Source organism: Manacus vitellinus, unplaced genomic scaffold (genome assembly GCF_001715985.3).
Source record: "Manacus vitellinus isolate BGI_N305 unplaced genomic scaffold, ASM171598v3 scaffold_5_pilon, whole genome shotgun sequence".
Lineage (NCBI taxonomy): Eukaryota > Metazoa > Chordata > Aves > Passeriformes > Pipridae > Manacus > Manacus vitellinus.
In genome coordinates, this window is record NW_021940682.1 from 41,269,541 (window position 1) to 41,281,905 (window position 12,365).

Sequence of the window (12,365 nt, forward strand, 5' to 3'; positions counted from 1 at the left end):
AATGCAAACTCCAGATTGGTTGATGTTATCCTTTTGTGTCAATCTGTGACATGGTAACTATGTAAATTCTGATGGAGTACTACACTGCATAGTAGTAAACTGGTTTCAGACAAGCAATTTTCTATAGGATACAATTCTATTTTATTTTTTTTGGTACAGTGATCAAGAAATTCACTAAGAGTTATTTTCAGTATTTTTATTCAATATAAAGCAGCACAATTTTCATGCAAAACCACCAAAATAATGTCACATTTTGTCATGAATTCAGGCAGTGTTTCCACACAGAAAATAACAATCATAAGGCAACCGTGCGTTATTCACATCAAACAATTTTATCTGTCTTTTGACCCACTGCCATTTCAAAGGCAGAAAATAGGTGTGAGTACAAATATTGCACGTGAAACTATATTTCTCTTTATCTTGGGAACACTTATATACCTTTTGACCATATCTGAATTTGTTCTACACAGTATCATAGTAAGTTTTCCTTAAAGAGAACAATACATTGCTAAACTAAACATCTGACTTGATAAAACTGGAATTACCTTCATAGCCACACCCTATGAGTAGGATTTCCAATTTAAAGACTATGTTTTAAGTGCATGGATGCCTGGGTGAAATGTTCCTGAATATGGGTGAAACCTGTGTTTCAGGATCCAAGACTACTTAAACACACCATGAGCACAGTATTACAAACATACCTTTAGAGGTTTGCAAACTCTAACATTGATGTCTGAGTGGCTGCAACAAGGAGCACTTACTGCAGTTGCTAAAGGCAGCAGGAGGTAAATAAAGGTAAATCCCATGCAGCCAAAGATGGATGATAACAAGCTTTTGGAAAGATCACAGAAACTCACCTTCTTGAAGGAAGCACCTATATTTACCCATGTGAAGGTTTAAAGAGACATTAAATTGTATTCTGTCTCACAAACACTCCACCTAAAACTACAAAACATGAGACTGAGGCAAACAGGTCATGCAGTCATACTTGAAGTCTTTTGGATCTATCAGGGTATAAAAGATAAGAGACAACTAAAACAATTAGTGAGTTTTTAAATTGTTTTGAGACATTTGTATCCATGATGATATGATTTTGACTATGGATTGTCCATGCCCCAGATGGAGGTGACAGTTTAGGTCCAGTAGGTGTGAGAGAGCATCCCTTTCCAGCCCTGGCATGTGGGTTCAGGGAGGTTTCGGTTGCTCCCCGTATGGCTTGGAGATGGAATAAAAAAACCCAGATGGCTCCATGCAAACTTGGAAGGTACTTTCAGAGCAGAAAACACTCAGAAATGTCACAGCAAGACTCAGCTGGTCCCCCTGGAATCAAGAAGACTCCTATCACATTCATTTACTCTGGCCATGTAGGATCTGAACTGATTCCATGTTGCTCCACTAACTTTTCCATTCTCCAATGTACTTTCTACTTACCCTGCAAGGACACTTTTAGTTTGGGCCGAGTACTATTAGGACACATGAACCATCTCAGGACCGGCAGTTTGCCCAGCCAGTCAGCTTTTGTCAAACACACAAGGACAGCACAGAGCTCCTTCCTTGCTCTATGGGGGCCAGAGAAGGTCCAGAAGCATGAACAAAAACAGTAAACCCAGCTAGACCTATCTGTCTTCTTGGACAGACAACAGAGTTCCTATAGTCTCTTCAGCTATTTTATCTGAGTTTTAATACAACCTCAAGCACTGGTTGTCTGTTATTTTAGATATGGAAAGCCATTACTTCTCTGATATGCTTTTGTATGGAATTAGTGCTACTGTGCTTTTGAAAGACTGGCAGGTGGCTAAACTGCCCTGTGATGGCTTCAATGAGAGAAGGTTTCAAGTGCAGAAACAGATTCTGGTTGGCCAAGGTGACTGCAGTGAATTGGTGTCAGACTGGAGGAAGAGAATTTATGAAGTTCCACAAAATCAAAAGGCCAGGTGAAGCCTGAGGGGCAAAGAAATAAGGCACTGCATTTGTGATGGAATCTGAATGTATGTGTAGTTTCCAAAGTAAATTCTGGGCTGGGTGATAGGGGCAGAAATGCAGAATCGGACGAGACAGCTCCTCAGCCTGCAGCCACCACTTGTCTGGAACAGCAGTGCTGTGGCATCATGCTGTAATACTTTGAGACTGCAAAATTAGTGGGTCGGCAAAGAGCTGAAATAATAAGTAGAGCCCATATCAAAGAAAAGAACTCAGATAATAACTCCCAGGATGTCAAAACCATCAAGGTACCCGAGATCTGTGAGATCTGCTCCTCCCAACCACCACAAGTGACTTTTCCTAGCTATTTCAATCCCCAGTGTTTTCTGGCTAAAACAAAAACGCTGACTGTGTAGTGCTTCCTAGCTCTCCAGCCTGGGTGCAGATCTTTTTTTTTTTTGGTCTCAACTGGAACAAATGTTGGATGCATACCATCTGTCTTGGTCTCCTGTATGGGTAGGGAATATGGGTACCCCCTAGGCCACAGATAGGTCACATCCCAGATGGAGGTAGTCAGGGTACAGAGGCCCTAGGCATGGCACTCAAGGTTGATTTTTAGACATGGATAGAGCCACTCTTTCAAAACACGCTGGATTAAACCTGTTCATTGCTATTACCATACATGAACATCTTTTACTCTTACTCTACAATAAATGTTGGAAGGGCGGTTGTAATATTGACTTGAAATAAGGAATTATCATTCTGAAAAGACTGAGGAAGACTGACCTGGAACACAAAGAGGTTATTAATGCTTTTGAAAAATATACCACCTGAGCTTGAGTCAATAGCTAGTGAGGCAATTAATAAAGAGGAAGACTAACAATATATTTGTATTCTCTTTGTGTACAAAATGTAACTGAATAGGCATAAAATCCATACTGCCATTGTCTTTCTCTTCTTGTGGTTGTGATAGAAAGGAGATGAATGGATTTAAGAGTGGTTTCCTATACAGTGATAATCTTGTATAGTATCCCATTAACATTACAGAATAGGATTGGTACTGCAATGAATTATCTAGACAAGAAACTCTATACATACTTCTCTATCACTCATGCAGGGTATGTGACTAGACTTTCCTACCAATTCAACAACTTTCCACAGAAATAAAATATAAAATATGGCTGCTCCCGTAAATTCTTTCTCTAGGAATCCTGAAGGTTTTAAAAATATCCATGTCGAGGAAATTAAAATACTTTTTCTTTAAGATCTTTTACGCATTTATTTTTAAATGTTTAGTTTATAATGTTCATGATTATAGGGCTGCACACTGACAGTTGATTTTAGAACAAAGTGCTGCTGGAAAGGCAGGTTGGCTTCTCCTCACAGTCTCAGCTGCATGTTTCCATCCTCTCTTCATACTCTTCATCCTTTTGTGCAGTCAGTTGGATTCAGTTAGCAACTTATTTTTCTGGCACTCCAGGTAGAGCCTGATCTGAGTGACAATTTAAGTCACATCTGAGTAGATGGGTTGCAAACCAAATCAAGTTTGTAAAATCAACTCATAATCAAGGTAGGTTATTAGCTCAGGCCCATGTAGTTACCCTGTTTCCAAGCCAGAGTAGTATTCCAGCACAACTATGTATCTGTTTGTACATATCTTGAATGGCTCACTACCGAGCAGGTTTAAAGTTGTTTTAGAGTATCAAAACTCTAGGAGTTTTGCCAAAATAAACACCAAATCAAAGAGAAGCAGACCTTCCTGATACCAGCTTGTACAGTACTGTTCAAACAGCTGGAACACCTATTGCTGCAAGTCTCAGCGCTGAAAATCCGGATGGGAAAACATAAATTATTTGCAATATGCTTCACAAGGTTACAGGTGATGAAAGAGTTGCCACAGTTGCTCTATGGTTCAGTGTTTAGAGGATCTTAGAGTTTAACTCCATCTTTACTGAAAAGACAGCTAAAAGAAGAAACTATAGATGGAAAAAATATGGGGATGCAAAAACAAAGTAATTCTGAGCTGCTCTGAGCAGCTTTATTGAATTTGGTCTGATATATTGGACATTTCTTTGTTTATATTCCAAGTTTATTATTTCAAAAATGTTGTTATATGCTACTTATATTCAAGGATGTACTTTTTATGTCTGTGAAGCAACACAAATCCTTGGGAAAAAAAATGAGTACAGAGAGAAATCAGATCCTAAGCAAAAAAATTCCAAGGAAAATAGTACTACAAGTGGCTGAACCACAGATTATAAGAGGACTTGTTCAATTTTCTGCATATAAATATTCGCCTAATCTTTCATCAAGTTCTTTTCTGTATAATTACCACTTCCCATAAACTGCATTTTGCATGCTTAAAGGTGATGACAAAGAAAAGAAAATAATATTTTAGAATCTCTGGGAGGCAGGATTAATGAGCGGCTTAAACTCAGTCCCTTTGAATGGGCATTTATTGATCCTCACTATAACATAAAGAAGTGAATGATGGAAAATTCACTTACTTTGTTTAGCTCACTTCTCTGGTGTGGTGGACTAAAAAGGATTGGAGCTAATGGTAGTGAGACTGTGAAAGGAATATATGAAACCTAAGAAACTTGTGTCATTTAGCATACCATCAATTCTTAATTTCCTCTTTCATTCTCACTTTTACAATTTGCAGCTTTAGGAGCACATATGCTATTTTAAATTGAGAATTTTTATAAAGTCACACATGAAAATTATGAGCTTGCTTCACAAAGTCAAAAGCACATTTTTTTTCACTAACAAATCAGATTGGCTGTGCTGGACATTTAATATTCAATTTTAAATTGAAATTTAGTGCTTTCTACCAAATCTAGTACTTAAGCATTAGCAGTAATGATTTGGAAGTCACCTTTAGCTGGGTTTAGTTGTTATTCCTGATGTAACCATAACTATAGCATCTAAGTGGAGTACTGATAGTCTTGTTAAAGATTCATGCAGTGCCTGGGACACAGTTCTGTTCTATAGCTCCATCAGTGCTGCTGGCTGAAATACACAGTGTTATTTTTTTCACTGTAATGTGACTCACAAAAACATCTCACCATAACAAGATAATATTTTTATAAAATAAGTTTTCTGAGCACAGTAGAATGTGACAATAATTTGTGAAATAAAAATAATAAATGAAAAAATAACATTTTAACAAACTATCTGTAAATGTCATTCTCATTTAGCTTGACTTACTATGGAGTTAGTAGCAAATGGAATTTAAAAGATCAAAATGCTTTGAAAACAGTGATGCAAGCTTCAATTTCTGCTTTCATGTCAGTGCAAACTTTAATAATTCAAGAATTTTACAATGACTATTCAATACATAAACTTATTTGTCATAATTTATACAAGTGCTCATCTGAAATCTTAGAAAGGATGTTGATTTACACAGATGTGAGAACAACAGTGGATCCTTCTGTGCAAACACTGCAGGTGCAAATTATGTGCTACATCATGACCCACAGTGCCCTGTTGACTATGATGTGATTACAGGACATGTGAGATATCACAGCTAATATTTCCAAAAACAGCTCCTGTGCCCATCAAAGACATCTGACCCATATTCTATTTCAGCTGAGCACCCAAAATCACAAGGCACTTTCACAATGTGCCAAATGCTATGCCTCTTTCCTAACATTTCACTTGTGAACTCCCCTGTCATTTCTTCCCACTGGCCAGGTTAAAGTCACATCTTGACTTGGCAGCTTGCTGGAAGAGCTGGTGCTGCATCACATCTAAGCTGCCTTGGAAACTTAAGAAACTAAAGAAATCCTTCTGACCAAGTAGATTTTTACTTCCCACTCTTCTGGTTGTTTCTCTTCTACCTCTTGTGCAACTGTAAGGAAAGAAGGGAGCAGTACTAACTACATTTAGCCCAAACTGTATCTCCTGTATGTCCTATATTTCCAGAACTGATTTTAATCCCAAGAGGAAGATTCTTCTACATTCAGAGTTCTGATGTGATCTGAGATAATTCAAGCTCTCATTGCTAATAATGCATGTGGAAACCAAATGGAATACACACAGACCTTTCCAGTGAGATACGCCAGGATATACACTTGAGGACATAATGCTGGGCTTTGATGAGAGAAGTCATAATAATAAAGACATCAAACAGCACACCAAACTTCCTCATCTCCCTAGTGACACCTGTGGAAGACAGAGTCTGATGCCAGAGTGGTGTAGTCTCATGTTGTACCACTGCCGCCAGATGTATTTCCCATCATGTGGACCCACACTACTCCAGGCTGTGATCAGGCCCTAGTCTGAACCACCAGCACTACCACCATCACAGCCACACATGGCTGATCTTCACATCTACTTCTGGCTCTTAAACAGTGACCTTATCCACTGATGCCTTTCCTGAAGCTGGATGCAACTGCATGTGATGCCAGGTCTGTGTAAGGTGTGTGCCCTCAGGCAACAGCTGCTCTGACAAGAGCTGGAAAAGCACACTCTTACATGACCAAAGTACTGTAAGATCGTGGACATGGCAAAAGGGTATCATTAGGCATGGAGAGGTGCATACTGTGACTCTATGCTTAGTGCAGCAACAGTATATGGGTCTTAATTGTAATATCTTCACTTTTTCCCCATTTTATTCTTTGAGAAGTAACACTCTGAGAGTAGCTTTATATTTGGGGCTGGCTCAGAATGCTTTAGCTCACACTTAGGGCAGTCCCATTGGGATTGGCAAAATACGTAGCCTTATAACAGTTGAGCTGGTAATAGATTACCAGCTTAAATTATTTTTCCCAATTAAAAAGAAAATCTATTTTTTTAATAGAAATAAAAATGTCTTACAACTTTACTTCCTAATTATTTCAAAAATCATTACAAGCCAGCTAAAGGGAGAGCTGAAAAACAGTTTCATCATAATTATACAATTGTGAAGCTTTATAATAAATAAGTGTCTTGTAGAATTCTCCACAGTGTTTTAATTGCACAATCAAAAGCAAACACCTGTTTGAAATTAGCATCCATCCAAATAAGGAACAAACACATGAATTTTTGACAGTGAGAATAACTGCTGGAACAGACTATCAAAGGACACAATGCATTTTCATTCATTCTCTTTAAATTAAAAGTAGATCTGTCTTCAAAAGACAAAAGATCATTTATTTGAAGTTCCATGATCTGTGCTATGCAGGAGATTGTAATAATTATGGTCAGTTTTTGCCAGAGGTGTCAGAGAATATTTTGGCTCCTGAGACACTCACACACTACCTCCCTGAGCTCAGCCTCCTGTCAGCAGCCAGCCTTCAATTCCTCTTTCCTGAAGATGAAACAACCATCAAGTTTTAGAGATATTTGTTCCTTTTTGGTCTGTATCTTTCACATTGCCCCTAGTACACACCTCCACCTTGAAATCTCTTTACCTGTTAGAATAAAAATAATATAATTGCTCTGAAAGTGCCCTACAAAAGACAAAGTAATCCCACATATTTCATTAAGATGGAAGAGCCCAATTAAGAGATGTTTTAGACATCTTTCATTGATTTCACTACCCCTACCTTTAAAAACACAGCTGTAACTTCTTTGATTTCAATGTTTGGCCCTTGTTGTGCCAAGAGTTGTTCAAACACTGAATTTAATGCTGTCCCAGACACTGCTGCTGCACAGCAGTAAGGCAAATTCCACTCCAATGCAGAATTTACCACATTTCTACCCTAAATATTTCCCACCGCTGCTGGTCTGGTTGGCGGTGCAGACTAGACCTGACTCTCAGTTAAATAACCAGGGGATGTACTTACACTCCATGAAGGACAGAGTCATCTGCTTGAGGATTCTTCACCCAAATCCAAACTACCTTTGTCCAGTCCTCGAGGGAAGACAGATCCTGAGTAGGGAAGCTATTGCTGGCCTAAGTAGTACTTGTAAGTCAGGTAGGGATTTCTGCTAGGAAATCCACCCAGGTATAATGAATTTCACTATGATGGTTTGTGTAAAGTTCATGTATTTCAGACCGGGATTTGTGGAGCAATTTGCTTGGCACGAATTTAAGCCTCTCTATCCACCTTCAGTTCTTCAGCATATTCACCATTTCCTAGTCAACATATGAACCACTTCTTCCTCTCTTCCAATCAGATGTGGGCTCATTGTGCCATAGCTGGTGCCAATCAAAGACTGCTTTCCCATCTCAGGAGCTCAGAGTTGTTCATCCCAGGGAGGGCTCACTGGTCACACTTGGCAGTGTGCTCAACCATCTCCATCCATCAGGAGACCAACCCCATGCTGACCTGGAGTATGAGCTGGTCAAGCCTCCAGCTGCCTGCAGTGCACTGTTTAGACATACCTACATTCACTGCACAGCTGCAGGAGACTTCATGCCAGGAGGCAGAATTATAGTGTGATTAATAAACAACTTTGATGTCAAATTGGAGGAAAAATATTGTGAACATAGCAAGGTAGGTTTCTGAAAGGGGATTGTAATATTTAACGTTGCAGTTAGAGAGGTTCTCTCTGAAAACTTCAGCAACTGTATTGCACACTCAGGAGTTTGAATTCTCTGCTTTTGCAGTCACTTCTATCTAGACTCACCATAGCAGAGCTCTATCTGCCTTACTGCCAGCACCAGCTTATCTGGCAGCTGTCGATTTTGGGCCATGATTTGCTTACCACTAATGCAATGCTAATAAATTAAATTATCCTAAGGGGTTTATTTGTATATAAGTAAAGTATCCGCAATATCTTTGCATTAATATGCCTTTGTACTAAGAAGAAGGAAAAAAAGCCAAATGCAGGTCTCCATAATGTCAAATTGAGTGGGAGTGCTTCTGGAATATGAAAATTTAAAAGGACATAAGTATTAAAGAACTGGTCATCTGAAAAGGAAGTTCTCTTTATTATAGCTGTGATGCCAGACAAGAGGCAAAATAAGATCAAGAAAGAAACAAGATAGGCATTGAAGGGAACTGCAATATTTTATTACTAATTTAACTTAGATTACCATTAAATTATCTTCCAAAGTACTGTCTCTTCTCATGCACTGAGGCTGAATAACGTTTGCTTATATTCAGTGAAGTTCTTCGATGTTTAAAACAAGAATTAAGTGGAGCTGAGTAATGTAAAGCCAAAGTTGTAATCCAGTGGCTCATGTAATGCAGGGTCCACAGCATTCCCCAAGGTGTGGTCTCTTGGTCATCCCCATCAAAAGACCTGGCATATACTTGATGTCCCAGTCTTCCCCAGCCTGGAGTTTGGAGCAGGAAATCTCTGGGGGTAAGACTCTCCAAAATATTGACGACTCAGCCCTGCTGTGTTTGCTCAACCGTGGCTTCTACCTACTTCTGAATTTACTTAGATTCACCATGTGACTTTCAGTTCTGAAGAGAGATGAGTCCACAATCAGTGGGTTTCTGAGATGTCACTCTGAAAAAGCACATTTTGTGGTGCACTGGTTAGTGAACACAGAAGCCTTATTCAGGTCTCTGGCTTGAACTCCCAGCTGGTGGGCACCTGAGCTCTCCATTGTGTCAAGTCTTGTGGACTGTGAAGAAAACTTGCCCACAACAGTATGACTGCCTTAATTATCACACAGAACAAATAAACATGAAAATTGTGATGCCAAGTGCATAGTGAAAAATGTAGTTTTGTATCCACACAATAGAACATGGTTTAACACAGGTTTATTAAAAATACAATTGGTGAGATTACAGTTGTTATTAATCTAACTTATAATCAGTGTTTATTGAATTTGTAAGTGCTTGACTTTTTCAGAATTAAAAGGAAAGAACATGACAAATCCTGCTATTGAGTTATGCAGTATCAGACAACACACTTTTGAAAAGACACTGCGTTTGCTTCTTGCTCAATATGTCTGCACTAAGGGATGATGTACAGCTACAGGTGTGAGTCTGTTCAGATCAGTTAGTCTGAAAGGTCGCAGATGCATTTGATAGTGTTGAGTTTCTTACACTGTACATCTTGCAATGTTTGATAACTTCAAGACAATGACAACTCGTTTAAACATTTCTTTATACCAAATTATATATCATGTAATGAATAAACCAGTGCATTACTGTACATGCAGTTTACCGGGCACATTAGCATAAGATTGAAGGCAAGTGTTGATGGTCTAGGACACAGGTCGCTTAAGTGGTTGCTAAAGGTCACATGAGTGGGTGTCTGAGAAACACGCAGCCAAGTCCCAGCAATGCAGACTGTTAGCATGTCCCGGCCACACCATCCAAACACTCTGCATTTACAGCAGCCTGACCACCTCAACTGCAAGGTTAACAGAGGCATTGCCTTTGCCCCCAGGAACAACATCCTTCATTAACTGGCTTTCTAATATTCATGATTTTGTTGTTACTAATAAGCAAGAAGGGGAAATGAAAAGACTAGTCAGAGTTTGTGCTCTTTCTGGAGAGCAGCATGGCTGATGTGCTGATCACAAGCTCAATCTGAACTTAGAAGAAGAGATTTTTCCTATTTATGAAACTCTTGTCTACTATGGACCAGTGCAGGAACACACGTGCTTGCTTGCTTGCTGTCTCGCTCTCTTTTCCAGCTCTTTCTCTCTTCCTTTCTTCCCTCTGTTTTATAATCTTTATTAGTAGCTCTGCCATAATTCTACAAAAATACTGCATTATATAAAAATTAGACACTAAAATTACGTTACAAAACTGTGTAAAACTGTTCTAGTTAGTACAATTTTACACAATTTTGTAAAAACTTTAGAAAGTTTTTTCATTAGGCCAATAATTTTCTATGGATAAACTGGTAGTTTATCAAGCAGTGTTTCTCTTACACAACTAATCTTATAAACCTCTTATAAACCTTATATGACTTCTGTCATAATATGAAACTCTAACATGAAACTACGATGGGTACAAGCCGAGAGCCCTTGTACCTGCTGACACATTTTCCGTGGGTTGGCCTTATTCTGAGGATGGTCAAGGACCTAACTGCCCCAAGGCATTAAACAGCCTAGACTGTTCAAGAGGGTATGAAATCTACATGAGAGACCTCCTACCCTTGTCATCTATCAGTTATGGAACTTGGCCCATTCATAACAAAGACGGACAGACAGGTATGTATCTTGTATGAATAAATAAGGAGTTTTGAGGAGCTTAATCAGGACTTTCCCCCAAGCAGGTCACTGTTGCTGTCTTTAAAGAATTCAGGCTGCTCCTAATTGCCTCTGGTTGCCCTGGGAGTAGAAAGTATTCCTCCCTATTAAAGGGGTCTTAACTAGTAAAAGTAATTTTTTCACAGTCTATTCCTCGACAGTTCTCATTTTCCCTTCAGAGACACTAGAGAAGTATGGCAGTATGGAGCTGCCTTCTGTCTTCCACTGGAGAAGGTAGTGCCAGGAGGACAAGCAATTGGCACACTCAGCCCTAGAAAGATCCCTGGTGGAGAGGAGAAGAAATTTCCACATAGATACAGCAAGCATAGTGGTTCATATGAGTCTGTATGTTCTGTGATTTCCCTGCCATCACACATATATGAAACATGCTCATGCCCTGTGGTCCCCAGAAAAGTCTTCCTGTAACCATGTATTTAAAAAAAAAATCAAAGAAGCTCTTACATGGCCCTGAACTCTACCAGACAATGCAGGGATTGTGGGAGCTTAACTATTTAAAGATAGTTTTATATTTCTGCATGAATAAGCACAGGTGGACATGTACACTTGTTTTCTCCTGACACATAAAGCTTCATGTCATTGAGGACTGACCTGCTTAGATGGCCATGAGGAGGGTTTGTGGTTCGAGCCTGAAGCTGTCCCTCCCTGAAGGGTTATAGCATCCTCCGAAGGAGCCTGCATTTCTAGTCCTCAGCGTGATGCTCTAATCTTGAATCATTGAGTATCAAGGTCAAGGGCAAGATAATCTCCGCTATAATTCCACTAAGTGGTAATTGATAAGTTACAAAAAGAAGTTAGCATATACTTCAATTTTTACTACTTTATATAGCTAATACCATATTTGTGTTATCTGTCCAAACTACTCAGAACGTATTAAACTTTCACGTCTCTAGAGAAAGCTGTTCAGAAACTTTCAAATTAGCCATTCTGTTTATTATTTCTTTTCCATTCACCAATGAAACCTAGTTCTCACCTTACAACCCACTTGTCCTAGTGCCACCCACACACATACGCATACAAACATCTTATATGTACCACCAAGCCATCCAAACCTCACTCATTAAATGTCTCAGCTCACCTAGATCATGCTTGCTCTGAATGCAGAAATTATCAGTTCCCTTCAATCTACCCATCCTTTTTGAAAAAAAAAACTGTCCTCACTCATGAATAGGTAGTTTTGGTCAAAAAAATCTCCCCTGACATCCACCTAAACTTGGAATCCTCAGCAGCATCAAGACTTCCTAGATTAGAAAAGCATGCTCAGTCCGCTCATGATCCACGGACCTCTATGGTCTCCTTTGCAGACCGTGCTCTCAGAAGATGCGCAAGTCTTAGA